This window comes from Dermacentor albipictus, chromosome 5, assembly GCF_038994185.2.
Source record: "Dermacentor albipictus isolate Rhodes 1998 colony chromosome 5, USDA_Dalb.pri_finalv2, whole genome shotgun sequence".
NCBI classification, from domain to species: Eukaryota; Metazoa; Arthropoda; class Arachnida; order Ixodida; family Ixodidae; genus Dermacentor; species Dermacentor albipictus.
In genome coordinates, this window is record NC_091825.1 from 138453221 (window position 1) to 138474329 (window position 21109).

A 21109-nucleotide genomic window follows, 5' to 3' on the forward strand; every position below is an offset into this window, starting at 1 on the left:
AGGGCACTGGACATGCTGGTATTTCTCCTGTTTTTCGGTCGGCAAGGGTGGACGTAGACACGGCCGGCTCGCCTCTCTTTCTATTGCTCCCGGTCTTTGACGCGTCGTTTACCCGCGGTCGGCGCTCCACCGAGCCAACGAGTGAGGCGGCCGGGCCAAACGTCCCGTGTGATTGTAGGCAGCATTTGATTTCCCCTGACCGCTTTCTCCGATCGTCGCTCGCAACGCGGACGGCCCACACCCCTCGTGTGGAGAACAGGTCGAACCCCTTTCAGTGAACTCACTTTTTTTTTTACACAGCTGTGTATTCTGGGGCAGTCTACTTGTACTCCCTTTCATGCCTCCCAGTGCCCGTGCACGGAATTTCGTATGTGTTTGGCTGTAATTTGGTGTTTCTTTCATTGGTTTCTGGCTTTACCATTTTCTTGGTCTTCCCAAAAACGCGGAGTAGCCGATGCCTGTATAAGGGCGTCAACGTATCCTATACATTCATATCACTAAAAAAGAAAAATAGAAGAGTCAGGTTTCGCGCGCTAGATATACGGTGCTTTGAAGTGTCGCGCTGTGGTCAAAGCTAAAGCCGGATGGATTGATTTCTTAATCGTATCATATGTGTTCGCAATTTTTGTCACCAGCTCTTCCACAATATTTGTTTTATCATACGAGCAAATATAAACAAAAAGGAAAATAATTTATTTCAACACACACACGCTCGAAACAATCGTAAGTTGATTTAGAAACACAAGAGATGTAGAGCGCACGTGAAAATATTTGTTAAAATGTCGGCAGGAAGTGTCGAGATAACCTCAACACGGAATTGAAGGGAATGCTAGACTATAAAATAAACAAGAAAGTGGCTGTCAGAAACAGGAACATTGTTACTACTATCTTTCATTCATTCAGCGCGTGGAGGCACGGAATGATCGCAAGGCAAAAGTTTTCGAGCCAACTGTCTTTTAACAATAAGGATATCCTGCCTTACCAAACGCTCTTGTTACGACTTATACCTCATCATGGTCCCAAAAGATACTACATTCATTGGGACGTTGTGACTGGGATTTAAATTAGCAAACATTGGGGCAGTGTTTAATTTAGCAAACTTAGGAAGACGTTTATCAGCGATTTTTCTAGCCAATTTATTATTTTCAAAAACTTCGATGCATCGCTGCGTGATGGCCAAGGAAAATGCCAACTAGTCGCGGTGACTGATGAGAAAAATAAAAGCTACAGAAACTTCGCATCACGCATGAGCCATTTCGAGCGGAGGCTCCAGGGCACGCTCTCTACTGTATCGAACTCATACTCACTTTATTCTACCCGCCAAATTGATCGGCAAGCTTGCAGTACTGTATGATGTTCTATTATGGGCTTCCTGCCGTAAAGGGTTTCAACGTTAAAACCTAACCAATGGATGCGAGACTGCTACCGCTCATTGGATAACGTGCTGTCACGGGGTCGTGAAGACCAGGAAGCAAATACTGACGAAAGTATTGTTTAAGGACCTAACACTTCATTAGAGGATACTTATGTTTAGAAAGAGAAGCAAGACTTAAATAATAATGATAGCGGCGAGGACGGTCGTCGAGTCTGATCCCACGGCTCTAGTGCCGTGCACTATTTCTTTTTATGCGAAGCATATTACGAGAGCTCAACCCAGCTCCTCAGGCGCGGCGGTGTCGCCTTCAATACCACGTGACACCGTGACGTCACGACAGAGGAGAAACGGGGCTCCAACTCGCGCCGTCGCTCGCGGCGTCGCGGCGGTATATAAGCAGCTGCGCTTGCCTCTGCTAGACACTCACGAGGTGAGATGCCTCCTGGAGACAGAGCTGCTCGTTGGAATGAGAAGCGAAGGTTGCGGCGTGCTACAGAGACTGATTTTCTAGGTGGCTTTGGCTCAACTCTTGCAAGATGGGCTGGGCTGGAATCGAACCAGGGTCTCCGGAGTGTGAGACGGAGACGCTACCACTGAGCCACGAGTACGATGCTTCAAAGCGGTACAAAAGCGCCTCTAGTGAATGCGGTGTTGCCTTAGAAACGAGCTGTTTCTAAGGCTCAGGCGTGCGTCGCTTGCTCAGGCGCACATTTCGTTGCCGCGCCGAACGCTGCGTTGCTCGACGCTTACCGCGTCCAATGCGGGGCGCGTAGTCGCTGCGCCGTAGCCCATTGTCTTACACCCCTTGGCGGGTCGACGGGAACGCTGTCGCGTTCCACTCGTGAAGGCGAAGCAGAGTAACGCATGAGTTGTTTCTTCGTCTAGCCGAACCAAATATAGCCAAGCAACAGCAGTTCACCAGGCTAAACAGTGGTTCAACAACTAAAATAAAGGCTAGTATGCTTCGCATCCTGGGCTTAACCTTAGCTAAGCCACAGCCATTTTTTCTTTTTTTTTGCGTAGCTCGTTGCACTACATTATTCCAATGTGACAGCTGGTGCTCGCGCGTGTTCGAGAACGTAAAACAATACTCGCCCCGGTCACGCAATCTGATTAGACAAAACTCGTTTCAGGAAGTTTCGGATACAGTATTGCGCCGAGCGATAACTTTGTAACAGTGACAAGCAGTGGGGGGAAAAAAATAAACGCTGACCGGCAAAATGTTAAAGAATGGATGCCTGAAAATACTTTAACGTGTCAAAGGACGGCGGCGTTAACTTTCCTCGAGTTCCTCTCCCTATTCCTGTCTGAATTTGATTCTCTCTCTCTCTTCCGCGGCGATCAATCACCTTGGTGTGAGAGCGTGCGTGCTCAGTCATGCATAGTGAACTCTCCGTTTGACCTGTCCGCAGGTCCTGCGACGCACCCTTGACGCTTCGGTTTTCGCACATATCTCATCGGCGGCCCGCTGATATGGCTTTTGTCGGAAGCCAAGAAGATTGAACAGCAGCACTCATTGTATGCAGCGTCAAACTACAGCGCCGCTTTCTCTTCTGCTTGGATTTCATTGCCGATGAATGCAGGGAACGTCTGGCCGAGGACAAAAGGCCTCTCCACACTCGTGAGTTCGTGTTATATTTATATTTTACTGCCCTCACTTTTCTACCCTTCACAATGCTTTTAAGGAAGCGAACCGCGATGAATAGTGAATAGTTCTGCGTTGCTTTCATGTAACTTCTCTCTTCCCGGTGCTTGGTTGTTTGTTTTTTTTTAGCAAGAGTGTTCATATGCTCGTCTACAAGTTTGCCTTAATTAAATTAAACGGAGTGAAAACACTTTTGTATATGCATAATACTTCCAGTATCACGAGCCCGAATTTCGTCTTATTGAACAAACAGCTCAGACGAATAGGAATAAAGAAAGGCAGCAGGGGCGATGACCGTTAAGTACCTCGATAGTCATTCTAAGACTATGCTCAGCGCCGATGGCCATCTCCCTTTCTTTCTGTTAGTCTGCACTGTTTGTTCGATATGCCTACGTTAAACTCACTAGTCTAAACGAGCACTCTTGTTCAAGATCTCGCTTTGCACCAGATCGCTTGTTTTTCAGGCAAGCGAAGGTGTGTAACATGGCTCTAATTGAGTGAATCTCTACAGCCAGAAAAGCGTGTCCAAAATTGAGACGTGGGTGCAATAAAATTCAATCTATTTTAGTTCTGCGCCAAGCTCAGTATGAGCAACCGAACTCTGACATTTTTTTACACGTTTATGAGCGTATAGAGGGTATTTGTTTGTTCTATGGCTAACAAGCTCACGTTTAAGGGGTAATGCCTGAATCGGTGGCGAGTACGAATGGAATTTTCTTATCAGCCTGCTTTTTGTGGCAAGTAAAAATTATGACAGCTGCTACACGCGACACAAAAACAAAAGCATTAAATAAACTTTCAAAGCTGTCGCTGTTAAATTCTCTTGTCAGAGTAGCTATGGCCACTGGACTCCTTGACTGAGAGGATCACCCACTGCAGAGTGGAGGAGCTACTTACGCTCGCTTCTCTAGCGCATTGTTCTCTATAAAGTTTATTCTCTCTACCTCTCTGTGCCCAATGTCGTCAGAATTTTTACAGTTTTGAACTGCCCCTTCTCACATTAGACGGGTAGCTAAATCTCGCTGTCCTATGCAATGACTTCTTTATATCCCTAAATATGCAAGGAACTTACCAATGGGACTACGCAGCACACTCAAGGGGGTAAATCTTATTTAGAATGCAGTCACAAATTAAACACAATGAGCCGTTCTTACTGCTTTCGGCATGTTCTCTGGTTTAACATGAAGTGCTGATGAAATATTGAAACTTATAAGTGTCAGAATCGAAGTTCACATTGAATAACACTGTACTACGCGCCCTGGTGCGATGGCGTAACACAGCCGAGATTGACATATCGCGTCAGCAGTGAGAGAGCGCTGCAATATTTCATTCTTTGCCAGCCGTGCCTGATGCGACCCCGCATATAAAATCTATTACATGCGTCATATTTCGTTTGGGGCACATTTCTTCGTATTTTCTTTACGTTCGCTTTCATTGTATCTTTCAGAGATAGCGCTTCCACTGCTGCGATTAAACCAAAGCGCAGTTATCACCAGTCACACGAATTCTGAAGGGAAACAGAGGGAGCGAAAGCGTTAACTCAATCTTGCCAAAGGCCCTTGGCTTCATTTACTCCACCCACTCACTTCATTACAGCAGACGAACAAGAACAGCAAAAGGCAAGAAGCGTGAACTAATGCCACCCGACTCAGTGTGAGCCACTGGCAGCACAGTAAGGACATCAGAGGGGAAATTCATGGATTATGCACGCTCGGCTGACGGTTGCTGCCTCGGTTGCTTTTGTCGAGCGTATCCCGGCTTCCACGCGTCTTTTGTTCTCTTGGATAACGCTCAATAATTCAAAACAAGCTCCCGGGGGATTCGGCTGCCTTAGATAACGCAAAGCAGACGCGTTCCTCCGAACACTGAAGCCTCGCTGCAGAAAAGGAGACCGCATGAAAGGGAACTGTCCTGCCACCATGTAGCAGTCACACTAGCGCCCAAAGTTGACGTCTAATTAGCTCCCCCAGCACCCCCCAAAAATTAGGCGCCACCGATACGCACAGGAGAAGTAGCGTCTTCGTTTCTGACGTTGGAAAACATAGTGAAAAGACAAAATCTGGTGCGAAGTATCGAATTTAGGCACAAGCTGACTAGTGCGGCTGTGTGACTTTCTGTGTATCGCTGAGTGCATTATGCTGAGATCGGGGCGGAACTAATTGCGTCGGCAGTCAAGCAATCCTTCCTGGATATATCCTGCTCCCTCCATCCCCATTTCTTCCCCCTTTTATTTTGGTGCTTTTCAAACGTTTTCTTTTTAGCGCTGGATTTTTTCCGCACTGTAGCATTGTATCTGAAGAAGGAAGGAAGGAAAAGTGGAGAAGGAAAGGCAGGGAGGTTAACCAGCTTAGCTCAACCGGTTCGCTACCCTACAGATGGGAGCGGGATTTGGGGGGGGAGGGTAATGAAAGATGGGGGAGAGAGAGAGAGCACACAGCACAGCACACACATCGTCAGTTATAGTTCGTTACCCTTGCGTGGTACGTGACATCACTGTTACCGCCGCTTGAGAAGAACTCTGTTCTCAAGCAAACTGAGGCTTCGCAACTGAGGCTTCGCAACAGAGGCTTCGCAAGCAAACTGAGGCTTCTTCATTGAGAGGAGCTAGAGGGCATTTCAGAAATGGAGCAAACATTCTAAACGGCACGGGCATTTGCACTGCACAGCAATCTAAACATAAAGCAGTGTCTGGTACTTACAAATATATGCCTGTTACCTAATCTTGTTTTAACATGCAATATCATTTGATGTCACTCGCTTACGAAAACCTAATCTTTGCCCGTGTAGGTGTAAAAAAAAATCATGAAACTGCAGAACCACTTATCCTGTTTGCCTAGCTTGTTATCGCTTTTATTTTACATAAGTGCTTGTTTCGGTCGCGCGTGTACAAGCCAGGCGCTGCTCTGAGCACAAGTTTAGAAATTAGGTTCACATGTTGTTTCGTTTTTTCTTAGCCTAGCAAGCTCCGAAATATTTATGTAACGTAAATCCACTCCTGCGCGTCCGTCAAAATTTAAATTAAGTGTTTGTCTTGTATGCTGAGGTTCCTGCCTGTCACTTTTAGCGGCACTAGATCACTCCCAACCCGATTCCAGCACAGGTTTTTCTTTTCTTTTTCTATCCAATCATTAACTGACTTGACCAAAAGGGGCGCAGACGGAATTAATGCTTTTTTGCTCTTTCTACATCGCACGTCAAGCACCGTCGGAAGCGTATTTACCTCGAACTAAACCCGCATCGTAACTGGAGTCAAAATTACGCAGGTCTACTTTTTTGTTGGAAGAGGTTATGCGCAAACACCGTGGCTCAATGAATCAAAACAAAATTTTCAGTTTCCTCTAGTAACATTTTAAAGTTATGCGTACCTGAAATGCGCTAAGGGCATCACAAGAACAACGAAATAAAGAAAAACAAAACGATAAAAAGTGAAGAATGAATGAAGAAGGGAATCGTTTTCCTGATGTCTTTCGAGTTCTTCTTTCTCCTTGTCCTTTCTTCGTCCTGTTATCTTTTATATTAAAGTGCATCTTCCTTCGCGAACCCTCCCGGACATTCCTGACCGTGGCTGTTGGGTGCTACTGCTCTCTCACCAAATAGCTTATACAAAAATTAAGGAAATTTAAATTACTTGCTCGATTGAGAAATCGAACCTCCGTCTCCCGGCACTGCAGCCTCACGCTCTAACCATTAGGCCACAGTGGTTTTTTTCTACGGTGTCTCCTATGACATGTTTATGGTCCTCAACCTTTCCAGCCTCTGGAAAATGAGGATGCAAGTGCGTTACGGGGAAGTTAGCGCGCGTTGTTCCTGAGAAAGATTCATTGAAATAGGTGCATATATCCTTGAGGCCTGCAACGAGCTACTCGAGCCGCCACGCTCGCTCGCTGTATGTTTGAGGAAGCTTTAACTTCCGTTTTTAGTTATTCAATCGCGCTTGTGCTTAAAGAAACCTGTACGAACGGAAACATCCGTCCTTGTAAATATATGCCATTGAAGTTGCACAGGCAATAACTACGAAAAATAAGGCCACCAGCGCGCTTTTCTTTTTGCGTACTTTTGTCGTGCCAACGCCAGCTTCCTCTTTGAGATCGTCGCCTCGTGCTTCAAAAAGCGTGGCGCGGGTGCGGGAGAGGACATGGGGCCACGCCGGTTTCTTTTATGCCAAATACGTAGGAGCGAAATGAGCAAATTCATAGCATTTGATTGACCGCTTCATGAATGCTTGGCTTCACGTAGATTCCATGATGTGCGTTGCATCTGCATAATTTCTCCATCGTTCTTATATAGCCTTCCTCTTCTTCTGCTCGTTCTTTCTTCATCCCTGTCTTCTCGCTCTTTAATCTTCTTGGCCTTCGTGTTATTCGTGCCTCTTCAGAGTTGTCCTTTCTCCTACCTGTTCTTGCTCTTCCTCTTTGTGTCTTTTGGTTATTCTTCTGCTTTGCGCGTTTTTTTTTCTCTCCTCGTTCATCCTTTATCACTGCGTCAAACAACGTTTCCCGGAGGCTGCTACTCGGAGAATGGTTGCTTAACCAAATTGTCCGATACAAAAAGAGAATTCTGTACGGAAAACCTCGGGCCCTCACAGAAGTTTCTGTGCAGGCCTGCACTAATCTGCCTCATGTTCCGGCATCCGAGCTCCGCCGGCTGCTCCGCTGCCCTCAGGGCGCATGCAGCTTTGCACACATGCAGACGCTGTGCCAGCCTCGTGTTTAGGCTGGCACAGCGTAAGGCTGGCACAGCGTAAGGCTGGCACAGCAAGTAAGGCTGCCAAGCAACCTTACTGCTTTGTGCGGGGGTAGAAGCTCAGGGGAAATGCAGGCAAGGAAGGCGGTTCGTAAACAAATTACAGTGCATGCTTTCTTTCGGTAAGGCATGCATGACCAACGAAGCGAACACAACCGCACCTAGAGGAACAAAGAGAACACGATACTGAAAGCCTAACAATATCTACAAGATGAATGCACAGAGTGAATAAAGAGTTGTATGCTATTTAATTTAGTTACCCTTGCGAAGTAATGTTCTTGGCAACTAGTTGCCATGAATACTGAGCGTTGGTCCGTGCAACATGCTGTCCTCAAAGCTAGGGATGATTGCGATGTCCAGAATAATGAGGCTGTTCATTTATTTAATTAGTTAAGTTAGGAAGCTACCTAGTCAGTCGGTCGGTCATTAAAAGGGGTTCATGTATTAGCTTCTGCGTAACAGAATTATGTTTATTTGTATATTCATATTACGATCCGACGCTATCATGTCTGTAGGTTGTGTGTAAGTCGTGCTTTAAGATTTTTCTGATGCATTTTACTCTGATAAATTCAATTAGTTCAGTAACTATGCTTTACACGGAGGGCCTGCGTGGTTCGGTATGCGTGGCTGGGTTTGTGCGATTCGGAATGATTATTCGCGAAACGATGGTCGACACTGGTTGCGAGATGTAACAATTAGTTTATGTGTAACTGTGCGTTTCCGTGCGCGTATGTGGTTATTTTAGTGAGTGGCGACTCGGACACTACTTTGAAAACGTGCCATACATACAATGCTTCGTACTTTGTATATGTTATCGTCCTGGTGGAATTGTGCCGTGATTGTGACTCAGCGTTCGTATCGTCTCTTGTTGAAATAAACTTTTTGTAAACGCGAGGTGCCTAAGCCGCATTTTCTGCGACATACGCCCTTTAGAGCTGTCACGTTAATAGGCGAAGTTTCACAAGATAACGGCTATTCCAGAAAAATGTAGTTTATTCGGCAAAGACAACTTCAATATTTGCCTACACTGCCACGAATGGCAAGATACACATTGAAAAGTAGAAACTTTATTGACAGATAAAATGCATGTAGTACAAGCTGCTTTGATTGAATTATCATTGGACGTGGAACCTTTAATTGTGGCTGTACTTCTTTAATAGGCTTAGGCAACTAACAGCTGATTTTATTAGATTCTAATGCTGGCAGTAGAACAAAATGACAAGAACACAGCGACTGGTAATGGAGATGAGAGTTAAGGTTCCGGAAACTATACAGAGGCGATCGCCAGGCTAACTAAAAGCTGCAAGAAGGTTTCGAAAGGCGGGAAAAGAGCATCTGAAGGTTACTGGTATGCTTACGCAACTGAGGGTCTGCTGCGACACGGCGCGCGTAGTTTAGAAAGGATGCTAGCTATCACCTATCTGTTCCATCGCATGGTTGAGTTAAAGCAGCCACCGTTTTCATTTTTAATAGTTGTAGATAGCTCTCCTGTTTCGTATCTTAGGACGGTCTACTGCCCACCGACAGTGTATGTTGCGCAGGAGGCAGTCTAGACCGCTTTGCGCGAAACGTTTCGAAATGCACTGGCTATCGACCTCACCATTCTGTCGCAGGGCTGAGTTACGCAGCATACACTTGTTTTACAGCGAACTGTTTATACGGACCCTGTGGCGTCGTTGTCGGACTTCGCTGAAAAGGGGCCACGTGACCTAGCGGGAGCGGAAAATAAGAATGGAGTGTCCCCTTTCCGCCTGTGAAAAGGCCATTTTATGCGCGAGTTTTAAACGGTGGTCGCACGGCGAATTTTTGGCGATAGAACCAGATCGGCATCGAATTTTTCCGCGATTGATTCCACCTTGCCGCGAAGGAAACAAATTATTATTATTATTATTTGTTTTGAACACATATACACATATACACAGGTATTAGGAAAGGGAAAGTGAGGAGCAGGCTGGCAACTGCCACCGGAAGGGGCACAACGCCTGCCTACACTTCTGAACGGAGGTGACAGCAACACAGAAATAGAAGATAGCAAGGGGGGGAGCAAACAAGGATAGAGGAAAGGAGAGCAACAGGACACTGCAACAGGACAAATCTAAAGACTAAAGTTGAACTCTGCAGCCGGAATTAAAGTGACGCCGCGTCGAACAGCCTCCACAATTATCAAACACATCCATGGCTAGTTCGCTATGCGGCTAATTGTGTTCTCCACGATGAGACGCCAAGTAAAGCTGCACGTAATCACCGTTTCACCGTTAGTCGGTTCACAATATACACTATAAGGTGTTTGAACCCGCCACCTCCCATCTTCGAAGGAAGAAGCGTTAGGGTACAGTACTGATCACACACAGTAGGGCCGGTCACTGAAGGTCATGCTACTACAGAATGTTCAATGTTCATGCTACAAACGTGAACCTAAGTTAGTTCTATAAAGGTTAGTAGGGCGCGATGGGCCTGATCGCGTTTAGATGCACAGCCACTGGGGTATAAACATTCCTCGAGTGTCGCACACCGCAGGCCAAGGAGATGATAGTTTCTCACTAGCGACATGCGCTGCGCACTGAAAGCGGGACACTCAAATATAAGGTGCTGAAGTGTCTCGTAGCAGCCACAAGACGTACACAATGGACTTTCCGCACGCCCTTGTCTGTATAAACGTTCGTGCACGTTCACGCAACCAACCCTTAGCTTGAGCAGTTGGGCTCTAGCGCGACGAGGCAAGACTCGACCACGAACACGGGGCGGGAACGTTCCATTTGCGACGCGTTGATCTGGATGCTGCTTGAGTAGGTGGCGACGAATCAGCAGACGAGCGTCATCAAGCTTGCACAAAATTTCTGGGCAGTCGCAGTTGTTATGAACGCAACTTGAAGCGAGCCAACGAACTTTGCCCAGCGGTTGCCAAACAAATGCTTTCCTGGCTGACACCCCTGCTCCATCTCTTTCTTTGTCTCTCTCTCTCTCTCTTTCTCAGCTGTAGCTGATAGCAGCATCACTCATTTTAAAGGGCCGCTCACCAAGCCACATAGAAAATTTTGGTTAAGCGTTGGAAGTTGTTGCGTGCCCTCTAGGGAGCGTTCTGCCGCAAAAATTGTTCACATAACAGCCGATATAGAAATACTTCAGTGCCACGAACCCTGGATTTCAGGAGGCGAGCGTCACCGCCAACATAGACACCCTCTCCACCTTTTTTCTTCTTCCCTGCGTTCTTCCCTGCGTTCTCCCATACCGGAACTTGAGGATGGCTTGACGTATACGTCACAGGATGTATTCGCCTAAAAGATGTATACGTATACATCTTTTTTTCCGGTATTATTTCCTGTATATATTTTTTTTTATTTTGCTGCAGGGCGCACATCCACTTTATAAAATTCTAAGTTCTTTATAAAGCTCTCAACTCTAAGCTTCCAGTCAGGAGCTGACAAAGTCTGCCGTATGTGCTCTAACCGATTTTTATTCTCCTGTGTACTTCCTTCTCGTGATCAGAGAGAGAGAGAGCAAATGATAAACGAAAGGTAGGGAGGTTAACCAGGACTGAGCCCGGTTGGCTACCCTACACTGGGGAAAGGGAAACGGGGACGGAAAGATTAAAGAAAGAAGAGAAAGTCCACCGGGGATATCGTTCAGTCACTCAGTCCGGATTACAGACGCTGACTAAATCCTGTATGTCGTGATCAGGGTTCTCTGTGAGTAATTGACGTAAGTAAACGTTGTCTTTCACAGACTATAGAGGCTGACTGGCGATCTTAAATTCTTGTTCCCTTGCCTGGCTATTCATCATTATCTTTGTCTTCTGCAAATTAATCTTACACTTTTTCTGTTAAAGTCCTCAATCACAATTTGTTGCAACGCGTATCCAGTGTTGCTGAATAGGACAATGGCATCTGCAAACCGAAAGTTGCTGAGATGTTCGCCGTTGATCCTTACTCCTCAGTCTTCCGAGTTGCTGGAATACTTCTTCCAAGCACGCAGTGAATAGCATGGGAGAGATGGTGTCTCCTTGTCCGACCCCTTTATTTATAGGTATCCTCTGACTTTTCTTTTGTAGAATTATAGTGGCTGGGGAATCTCTGTAGTTATTTTCCAATATATTTACGTAAGCGGCCTGCACTTTTTGATTGCGTAATGCCTCTATGACTGCTGGTATCTCTACTGAATGAAATGCCTTTTTGTAATCTATGAAAGCCATATAGAGAGGCTTATTGTACTCTGCAGATATTTCGGTTGCCTGATTAATGACACGGATGTGATCCCTTCTAGAGTATCTTCTACTGAAGCCAGCCTGTTCCCTCGGTTGACTAAAGTCTAGTGTTCCCCTTATTTTATTGCAAATAATCTTGGTGAATATTTTAAATAATACTGCGGGTAAGCTAATGGGACCATTATTTTTAAATTCTTTAACGTCTCCCTTTTTGTGGATTAGCATAATATTTGCATTCTTTCAGTTTTCCGGGACTTTGAAGTCGATAGACAATTCGTAGAGAGAGCCGCCAATTTTTCGAGCATTTTGTCTCCTCCATCTTTAATTAAATAGACTGTTATTCCATCTTCTCCTGCCACTTTTCCCCGTTTTATGTCTTGCAAAGTCCTTCTTACCTCATCGGTAGTTATAGGAGGAGCCTCTGTAACCTGTTCACTACTGCTTCGAGTGGAGGTATCGGGGCTCCTCTAGGTATATTGTACAGGTCAGTATAGAATTCTTCGGCTGCTTTTACTATGCCTTCGAGATTGCTGATGATATTACCTTGCTTATCTTTAAGTGCATACATATTGCTTTGTCCTATATGCTAAGTTTCCTTCTCACTGATTTCATGCGGCGTCCATTTTTTACGGCTTCCTCAGTCTTTCTCACGTTATAATTTCGAATATCCCTTAGTTTCTCCTTGTTGATAAGTTTTGAGAGTTCCGCGTATTCCATCTTATCTCTTGAATTGGACACTTTCATTCTTTGTCGTTTCTTTATTAGGTCCTTTGTTACTTGGAAGAGCTTGGCTGCTGGTTGCCTTGGTGCCTTACCTCCCACTTCAGTTGCTGCTTCTGTAGCTAGCCTAGTTACGGTATTATTCATTACCTCTATGTCATTTTCATCGCGCTGTTCCAAGGCTGCATATTTGTTTGCAAGTACCAGCCTGAATTCGTCTGCTTTTACCCTTACTGCGTCTAGGTTGGCCTGTTTCTTCTTAACCAATTTTACTCTTTCTCTCTTCAAATTGACGTAAATCCTAGCACACACCAACCTATGATCACTGCACTTCACCCTAGCTAATACTTCTACATCCTGCACTATGCTGGGATCGGCACAAAGTATGAAATCCATTTCATTTCTTGTTTTCCCATTAGGGATTTTCCAGGCGTACTTTCTGTTGCTACGCTTCCAGAAGAAGGTATTCATTATACGTAGCTTATTCCCTTCCGCGAATTCTAAAAGCATCTCTCCTCTATCGTTCCTAGAATCGACCCCGTAGCTGCCAATCTCCCGTTCATCCGCCAGCTGTCCCCCACACTTTTGCATTGAGTTCGCCCATTACTACAGTATATTGAGTTTGTAATTTTCTCATCGATAATTCACCATCTTCATAAAACTGATCTGCTTCATCATCATCGTGACTGGATGTTGAAGCGTAGGCTTGCACTACATCTATACCTGCTGTAAATGTATACCTCTTATTAAATTTGGTTATGACTACTGCTAGCCTCTCATTAATGTTTTAGAATTCTTCAATGTTGCCCACTTGTTCACATGTAGTAATTCTAGTAAACAGTCACACCAGGTAATAATATTTAAAGTCACGGTGTTGGTGCGGTATACGGGGCAGCTACTCCCGTCTGCCGTATGGCTCATAATATGTTCGCTTCTATCCATCACCTCAGAGCCCCACTAGATACATGCTTTAGTGTCGAAGTAATGATTGCAAATAGTCCTTCCCTTCTTCAGGCTTGAATAACAACAGAAGAGGACTCTATCGAATTCACTACTTCGAGCCCATTCAGAGAGCTCCGTATTACCACATATGAGCGGATCCATTATCATCACTCTTCATTGGTCGCTAATTGAGAAGCAGCATTCCTTCTGTGGCCATGTTGACAGCCGTTTTATTGTTTGAGCAATTATTGCAGGTGTGCCAATATTTTTTGTTGGTCGCGCAGTCACGTTCTCTTTCGCTAAAGCTCTCACAAGCAGTCAATACCATAAAAATACAACAGCTTTTTAATCACGTGCTCTAGTGGTATTAAACAGAAAAATTGAAGAAATTTTATATTGTTGAAGCAGCGATATTGCACATTTACATGGCTCATATAGGCTGGTATTATACAATATTTAACAATTTACATCTTACCTGTCAAGCAGCTAATAGTATAAAGTTTTTTCAGAGTTTGGCAACGCCATTTTTCAGCAGCTTAGGCATTATCACGTGAAATATGTTTAAAAAAGGAGCCAGAAAAAGAAAACCCAGCGCATTCTAGGAGCCCTATGGGTATTCTACGGAACGGCCGGCTCACTCACTCACTCACTCACTCACTCACTCACTCACTCACTCACTCACTCACTCACTCACTCACTCACTCACTCACTCACTCACTCACTCACTCACTCACTCACTCACTCACTCACTCACTCACTCACTCACTCACTCACTCACTCACTCACTCACTCACTCACTCACTCACTCACTCACTCACTCACTCACTCCCTGACTCACTCACTCACTCACTCACTCACTCACTCACTCACTCACTCACTCACTCACTGGCTCACTCACTCACTCACTCACTGGCTCACTCACTCACTCACTCACTGGCTCACTCACTGGCTCACTCACTCACTCACTGGCTCACTCATTCACTCACTCTATCGTTGCCCTACTGAGGTTCTTTCTCATTTCCTAAATTGTAGTAACACTTACTCTCTCAACGCTTGATTCACTCACTTAGTTTGTCATTCACTAGCGTATATACGGTAGCGAATCGTATTACTTTTCGGGCTAACCATCAAGGCGTTCTTTTTCTTTGTCTTTCCTTTATTTCACTCGTTCTGCGCTTGCTCTAGTGTCGTCAGGTAGGTGACTTACCTGTGCAAAGACGTGTCACTTCTCTCCTTCTTTGCAGCCAGTTACTCCCTCTGCAATATCAGTAGCAGCACGTGCAAACCCGAACCCGAGACATTCATTAGGTCATCGCTATCCGAGCTCAGGGAGCCTGTTCCTCAGAACAACTCTTCTTGGGGAACTTTCTCTTCGAAGGGTCTTCGGAGAAGGGCTCCCCCATGCTTTTAGTAAAGCAATAAACGGGGCTGGTCGGTGGACATTCATGATTGTATTGCGCTTAGTGTTACACTGACGAACATAAGGAACAAGACATATAAGAATCTTCTTTAACAGTATTAAACAAGTAGGTAGTTTGCGCCACGTGCGTCCGCGTCTCGTTCCTTATGTTCATCAGTGTAACACTAAGCGTAATACAATCATGAGCTCCCCAATGCGACAGTAAACGCCTCGACGCATCTGCTGTACGGTGCCTAGAATGGATTTAAGGTGGAAGAGGACTCTTAACAACGGAAGATACGAGCGCGCTACGAAAGCGGACGGTTGAGCACGTATCCCACATGCATTATTCCGTGTCTTGCCTGAGAACCTGAGTGTAGTTTATACGTCTACTGAAACACGTACGTGCGGTCAAAGGAAAACTTGAACTGAGACACACGCACAAGTAGAGCATTAACTATAGCTCGGGTGACCACTTCCAATTATGTCAAGAACAAGTCCTTCTAATAGCTCAACGTCGCCTCACGATAGATCTATGAAATTACGCGAATAAAGTGCCTGCGCGAAAATTACTAGGTGTCTACGGGTCGGCATTACGGGGAAAAAGTACCAGCAAGAGTACATCTACCGTAGAGGACAATCGAGTTCCTGAAAGGCACTGAAAAAAAAAGAAGTGATAGTGCTGCAATAATTGCAAGACGAGATAATTGTTGAGCAAAACAGGTAGAAAGATGACTGCCAATACAAACGAGCAAACATTTTCTTTAACATCATTTCTGTAAACAGCCGCATCCTGCTTACTATGATGCATGCTCCATACGACGGCAGGTATGGAAGTTGTGCGTGCTCAAAGTCCAAAATTTCAAAGTCCTTGCGAATCATTTATGCCAAATAGTCAGAGGTAACAGGTAAAGAGGTAACAAAGGTAAAGAGGTAACAAAATTGCGACAGGAAGCTTGAGAGCTTGTTGACTTCGCTGAGATTCATCTTCATTTCGCGGTAGATAATATGAATCTAATATAACAAAACTGAACCGCAAACGTCTCCTTTTTGTAGCGCCATCTACTTCATAAAATAATATGTACGTTTTCATTCAGCGATGAAATTCCACTCATGTGCATTTAGAATCCGAATCAAACTATTTATCGAGGCTTCGGTTATGCAAATCTAAACACAAGAGATGAAGTACCTACTGATGAAGGAGAACATGCAGAAGGACGTTAGTTTCACATTCCAGATGATCCCGAATAGGAAAATGTTAAACGTTTTATCATATAGTGACTACACATGTATACAGCCTAATCGATGAAACAAAGGAGAACTACGTTGAGTCAGGTTTAGGAAGGCGGAAAGTTTAGTTAGTTGGTAAGGATTCGTGTCTCAAAGATAGGCGTGCAAACAAGTACACACGTAGAACAACAAAGAAACTGAAGAAGACGCAAGTAGAACTGCGTTCGTGTTGTCATTTTTGCTGTACTTAAGTCCGCGTTTGCACGCCTGCTTTTCATTACATTGAATATGGAATGAAACTGCGAACTATTCACCGAGCAATTTTTTCTTGCTTGCATTATCATAGCTGCAGCGTTTTGTATGAAAGTAATATTTCATTTTCCCGCTTAACAATGCGTAATCAGTCACTTCTTCAATAACGATTCTCGTTATTCAGTTTTTATAGCATTTCATTGTGTATGTGGCAATAAAATTATGGCTTCTGTATTGCCTTACATAAAACAGGACATTTAACGGCGCGGGAAACATTAGGCGATAAGCAGAACCGTCAAGCGCAACTCGAACTAGAGCTGCAGGAAAAGAAAGTAAACTGCAGCAACTCGCCACAACTCATGTTGTCTCTCTGCACGAAGAACAGAGGGGGAGGGGTACGAGAGGAGGGCATAAAAGGGGGAAGGATGCGGGGCTCACCGCGGTGCATAATCCTCCAGGCTGCGTCTCAAAATCATAAAACTCGGCCTGCGCCGGGTCGCATCGCTCGGAGGGATATACGGCAACCATTTCGTTTTCCGGTTGCCTGACTACGGAGACGGTGGGGAAGTCTGGCTCGTTTGCGTGGAATGCGTGTCGGTAATTACGCACGAATGTCTGGATAGCCTCCGGGTGGTCATAGCGTGGCGGTGTAAAGCACGCCGGTAAAGGAAAGTGAGAGCGAGGGAAGGGAGAACGTTACAGGGCTCAAAGCTGTCGCACCGAGCAGTTGCTAACTTCCATACTCTCTCTTATACCAACTATGCTTGGAAGGTTGCGATCCGATGCTTCTACCACGCGTGTCGTTACGCCGGTCCCGGGCTTTGCAGAAAGCGGCGTTCCGCGCTGCCGCTCGAGGGTGCTGTTCAGGAACCTGCAGCGAAGCGAGGAGGGAGCTGCCGCCGTCGCCTCAGTGCCATCGGAGCGGCGCGAGCGTTCAACGGCGACTCACCGGTAATTAGGCACACCACGTCGATATGGGTGATCTAGAACGCGGCGTAAACTACATGATATATTGGCGCTTCCACTTGCCACACTTTTTCAGGTTTCCGTTCCCGTGAATTTCATTTAAGTAAGTTCTAAACTCTCAGATTTGTTCTGCGCTTTGATGTCAACGCTGTACTCTGCAGGTGAACTATTTCCTGGACCGGGAGAGAGCGAAAGCGAGAAATGGCAGAGAGGTTTGCCAGACTAACACATCGTGCCCGGGGAATAGGTATTCAGGAACTGAAAGGAAAAAGGAAACATGAAAGGCAATAAGAGCCAATAAGTTCACGCACACTGCTACAAACACAGGCTGTCTATAAGCGTCTTCTCAACATGGCTCATCTCAAGAAAGCGAAAACCATACACAGCCTTCTTGGTTGATGTTTGGTCTGGCTATGCCCCCACAAACTTTGCCTGTGCAAAGGGTTGACCGTTCGGTCAGCTGAATGTACTCCGAACAGATTGAAGTTTGAAACGAGGAAGAGGGGAAAAAAATAGACGGTAAGACAGGGAGCTTAGGCAGTGTCAATACCGATTGGCTACCTGGTGCCGGACAAAGGGGTTTAGGGAGTGAAAGGTGGTGGAAGGGGAGAAAAGATAGAATCGAAATGGGTGCAGTGGCAGAGGAATCGCTCGATAGCCTCTTCACAGTTGCTCTGGAAGCAAATGCTGGGAAAAACAGCTATTCCGCTGACTAAGGAGCACAAATGTATCAAAGATGCGCCCTGTAGGATGACATGGGCTGTAAAGCAGGTGAAGGACAAAATCTTATTAGCTGCTTGCGCAATAGGGGCCGTGCATCGTGTTTTTACAGAAGTGGCGCCGTGTGTAAAGGGAGCGTTATGTAGAAGGCAGGAAGACCGAAGCGTACACATTTGATGTATGGCTGTTGCAATTATAAATATTTGTTCTGTTCAACGCACCCAACTATAAACTCCTTCGCTTACTTTCAACTGCTGAGTATTGCGGTTTTCCTTATACAATATTTTACCAAAACGCTCGTGATGTTTCACTCTTTTTGAAAGGACCAAAATGTCTTATTCGTTTTTTTTTTGCAAGAGACACTGTTCTTTAGTACGACAGTATAGCAGATGTTGTTATCCCCAAAAAGTGGTGCGTTGTGAAGGTTATTGTCAACCAGATCATGTGACTCCGACATGTTTTTAAGGACGCAGGTGCATGCACGACTTGCTTGCGAGGTTCTGCCCCGCAGCATCTGAGTATATGGCAAAACTTTCGCAAGACTTACATTTCGAAGAGTTTGAAGATCTTACTTGTTCCTATAACGGGAGTAAGAAAGTAGAAAACTCTTCTGGAATAAGTTGACAGACCAGTCGCTGACAAACTTAACATAGCTAGTCGAAGGCTTTGTGCAGGAGATGCTAGCTTAGCGCAGTGGGCGCCGATGATTGTCGAAGCGTGCATATTAAGTGAATAAAATAAGGCTTATCACAAGAACTGACAGAAAATAAAGCAAACATCCTTGAGAAGCTGGTGAGGAGATTTGAGATTTCTTCTTAGAAACCTTACGACTGCGCAGGCTATTAAGCCGGTAATCACAACAGCCATACCCACTTTTGAGAGATTACACAATGCGCGAAGATGTGTTCGAATATAGTAACTCAATGCTACCGCACGCGTGTAGAGCAAAATATTGCGGACGGATCATTGTACACTTACGCGCCTTAGGATAAAAGTAAAACGAAGGCAACCTTACCAACTTTCTTTGGCTAAGGAATTGTTGATAGGATGAATGATATGGTAGTGCTTGTCTTTTATTAAAGGCTAAGAGAACAGCAGGATAATACATTCTCGCATAAATGTTTTCTAAGAGTCCCTAATAATAGTCTATATATAAATAGCGCCATGTTTACTTTTCCTAGCCCTTCTCAATATAACGCTTCTTCTCAGCTAAGGCGGCGCCGATAGCATTGACCCGCCTATTGCTTTCTCACTATTTCTTTCTTTTTATGGAACACTTACGGTAACCCTTAATGTTGGTGACTGGCAAAATCGCGCAGTAGCGTTAAAAAATAACTGCCAGGACGAACGGGGCCTGTTAACAAACGTCGTTTCTTCGTTTACTAGAAGATTGGAGGAGAGTGTAAGTGTGGATGCGTGCATGCGTGCACAATCATCCAATCGCTGGCGTCTATAGGCTATCACGTGGGTCTATGACGTCATAGACGGGGAGTTATAGAGTGCTCCTCCAAAACTTAAGCGCGCCACTTCTAAATTCATTGTCACTGGTCATTTAGTGCCATTTGTGAGCATGACTGGCGTCATGATCAAAGCGGACATACGATTTGGTGGGGTGGTAATCATTCATAGTTCGATGAACCCCCATGTTCATTTCGTTATATATCTGTCATACAATTCCAGTTCTTCAGTGTAAGTGGTAATTAGCCCTGTACAACTTTCATACGGCGGTGTATTACAGTAACTCCACTGTGTGGTCCGTTGCTTGCAAATAACAGTGTAGAGCCTAACCGGCCGGACCATGAAAGAGACGATAACAGCGCTCTGTTCGCCTTCTTCGTGTTCTTAGCTTAGTCTACATTGTTATACTTGTATCTGTGTCTCGTCGTTTATAGCCTTAACTCGCACCATGTTCATAACGCCGCATTCGACATGTCTTTTCTTCGTTCTGTTCGGACGTGCTCGCTCTCTGAGTCCTATTTCTTGCTTGGGTAATGAGTCAGCACTATTTAGAATGAAATAGGGTCACGAGTTTTGCACGAAATATGTGTATTTATGATTTACTTCTCCGCTTCTTATGCTAGGGTGTCATTTTGATAGAAGTCGTTATCAGGTTCCACTCTGCTTAGAGCCATAGTGGGTCGTCCTTAAGCTTGCCCTGTTTTTCACGAAGCTCAGCGCAAATTCACGTTCACTGATGTACATAATCAACTACGAAACAGGCCATAAATATGGCGCAGCAAAAGGCTGACTTTCAGGCCAACGTCAATGAGCCACGAAAAAAAGAAAGGAAGGAAAGCGGTGCCATGCACCATTTGCCTATATGAAGTCTTGCTTTTGCAGCACGTCGAAAAGAGAGAAAACGAATCAAAAGAATGAGCTGCGCACTCGATCGAAACTTCATTCCCCTGCCGGCGATTTATCAGGGAAAGCCGCGCTTACTTAACCCCAAATAAACCGTACGCGAGACTGCCGCGACGCAGCAAAAAATAACACATATGTAAAAGAAGTACTGCGGGCGAGTTGCGTGCAATCAAAGCGATCCCGAACAACACGTTCGCCTCTTCGAACCAAGCATTCTGCCATGTTCTGCCAAAAGAGCTCGAAATGAATCCAAATGCGCGAAAAAGAAAACACTTTTCCCTTTCATACTCCGCGGCGTCGCGCAAAGGCCCAACGGTTCGGGCGAAGCTAGATGAGTGTGGTACTTTCGGGAGTCGACAAGGACTCAATTTGAAATCCGCTTTTCCGAAAACACAGGACTTATGCGTCAAGGAAGAGTGCAGGCGGCTTTACGAATGGCGTACATGTAAACAACGCTTAAGATGCTTCTCTCGGGTGTTGCTTTTACGTTTGGCGACGCCGCGACAACACTGATACCCGTAGGGTAAACACCCGATCCAAATGTGCGATACGCAG

At 45.3% G+C, this 21109-nt stretch overlaps 1 long non-coding RNA gene across 2 annotated transcripts in view; it reads left to right on the forward strand.

The window, feature by feature from the left end:
* The window catches only part of LOC135909325 (uncharacterized), a 117210-nt gene that overhangs the window by 71781 nt on the left and 24320 nt on the right, over window positions 1–21109 (forward strand). For both annotated transcript variants that reach the window (XR_010566683.1, XR_010566684.1), the window contains exon 2: window positions 2788–2996. This is a non-coding gene — a long non-coding RNA (uncharacterized lncRNA). The remainder of the gene's footprint in view (window positions 1–2787; window positions 2997–21109) is intronic.